Here is a 2387-nt window from a genome sequence, read left to right as displayed (position 1 = left end):
CAGGAGCTCAGCAGCTCAGGGTGCAGTAGAAGAGGCAAGCTCTAAACAGACAGTTAGGAGTTCTGGGCACCAATTCAACTCAAACAGTTAGACAGACTACTTTCTTGCCCCAGGATAGGAAGAAGGCAGAGTGGTTTGTATTCAAAACTACTAACCTAGGAGTGTATATGGAGGAAGGGAGCAGAGGGAAATAGTAATAAGAGAGGACTGAAGATGTAAGCCTTGGATAAGATTCCTCCAGACTGGGAGGGAGAGAGTCGAAGATAATGGGTGGGATTCTCACAAGTGCACCTGTGTCCTAGCCCTATTGATGGTGTGTGTGTGTTAGTCTTTCAGTTGTATCCAACTCTTTGCAACCCTATGGACTGTAGCCCATCTGGGTCCATTGTCCATGCAATTCTCCAGGCAAAAATACTGGAGCGGGCAGCCATTCCCTTCTCCAAGGGATCTTCTGGACCCAGGGATTGAACCCAGTTCTCCCACATTGCAGGTATATTCTTTACCATCTGAGCCACCAGGGTGAAGGTGGAAATTTTTCATATGTAAGTGCACAAAAGGCAGAGTGTGGGCAGAGAGGACTGTAGCACCACATATATAGCACATATGGGTAGATCTCCCCCAATACATAGCAGAATATGATGCTTCCATGCCTTGATCAATGCTTGGCTCTGTGCTTGGAGAGATCCTCCTTTCTTGTCTCCTTGCTGATCTTCTATTGTCAGAGCAAAATTGGACCAAAGTTAAACAGGTAAAGAAGATCTAATTCAAAGCCACTGCCATAGAGGAGAGGATCCAGAACCAAGTCTGAACTCAACTTAACTAAACAAAGGGCAGAAGTGTTTTTAAGAGCAAGATGAACAAGTGGAAGAGTGCTGGGGGACTTTAGAAGGAGGTTGATCAATGGGATATGTCCAGCGCTTTGAGCTATTCCTGAGTTTGTCAAGTTTTCTCTATGATTAGGCCATGTATTTGTCAACTGGTGCCATAGAACTTAGGTTCCTCCCTCCCACAGAGATTGGGCATGGGGGTACCATATTCCTTGATGATTACAACTCAAAGGAATAGTTCTGGAGTCCTTGAGAAACAGAGTCTTGGGATGTAAAACTGGCAAGGGGCTTTTATGAAGGTTTATATTTCAAGGGGAAGAAAAAATGGACAACTACAAGTGTTCTAAAGTAATTGCTCTAAGAAAAGGGAGATCAGCGCCTAGAGTCAGAAGCAAGTCTTTGTGAAGTTCACTCAAACTCATGGGAACCTTAAGGCCATCTTGGTTACTTTTTTTTTTTTTTTTAATTTTTAATTTTTATCCACACCACATGGCTTGTAGGATTAGTTCCTTGACCAGGAATTGAACCTGGGTCCTCGGTAGTAAAAGTACAGAATCCTAACCACTGAACCACCAGGGAATTTCTGGTGATTTATTTTTAAGTTCCACTTTTTTAATCACTAAAAATATGACACATCTCCTGATTTTCTTTCTTCTCCCATCCCTAATTTTTTACTTCAAAGTCTATGGAAATTCTGATTCTAGTTCATGCACCCATCACCAGAATATTGAACTACAAGTATTGATTTATCTATTTGATATATTTGAAGCAGGGACAATATCTTATTCCATCAATTAGTACAGTAATGATCACATGGTTAGAAATAAATATTTGCTAAACTAAACTCTTACCAAAACTCATGCAGGCTATTCCAACTTTTTTCACTGATTGACCTTTCCATCAAAGTGGCTAATTGCATCAATAAATGTATTTACTTTTCCCTCAGCTACTCACCACATATGACTTGTTTTTTTGTTTTGTTTGTTTGTTTTGTTAATCTGAATAGTTTCCTTGTGTCCTTAGATTGAGTGACCAGAATTCTAATAAGACACTCTACCACTCAATTTGGGCCCAGTTCAAAGACTGGATGATTTTTTGCCAAATTTGCAGGTTTGGCAATAAATTCTTCATTTTCTTTGTTAGTGATGCTCATGAATGGTAACACCATAAAGAACCTTCATGGGTGCTGTGATGGTTACTTTTAGAAGAGGATTTAAGTATCCAAATGGTTCCCAGTTGCCCTTTAAAACACTGGCCCTCACATGGTCCCATGAGTGACCCTATGTAGGGCAAGACTTTGCCTTCACCCAGTAAAGGGAGGCACTGAAGACACAATTCACATTGATCTTAAATTCCCTCTTCAAGATTCTCCAGTAAGAAGAAACATCATTTCTTTGGTCTGAATTACCCAGAACTAGTGTCTATTTTAATGAAATCCACCAGACAGTTTCCATCAGCTCTGAGCAGTAACCCCATTGAGTCACCCAGATGCCTCAAGATGCCATGCCAACATGCTTCTTCTTACTGTGTTGTCCGCCAGACACAGCCTATAACCTTGGA

At 41.1% G+C, this 2387-nt stretch overlaps 1 non-coding gene across 1 annotated transcript; it reads right to left on the bottom strand.

Annotated features, from left to right (window-relative positions):
* Positions 1–1333: 1333 nt before the first annotated feature.
* Positions 1334–1406, bottom strand: TRNAK-UUU. The gene has a single exon. It is a non-coding gene; the product is annotated as a tRNA-Lys (tRNA).
* Between the last annotated feature and the right edge of the window lie 981 nt (positions 1407–2387).

This window comes from Bubalus bubalis, chromosome 11 (assembly GCF_019923935.1).
Source record: "Bubalus bubalis isolate 160015118507 breed Murrah chromosome 11, NDDB_SH_1, whole genome shotgun sequence".
Classification (NCBI taxonomy): domain Eukaryota; kingdom Metazoa; phylum Chordata; class Mammalia; order Artiodactyla; family Bovidae; genus Bubalus; species Bubalus bubalis.
The sequence above is the reverse complement of the archived record's forward strand: the minus strand, read 5'-3'. Positions and strand labels throughout refer to the sequence as shown.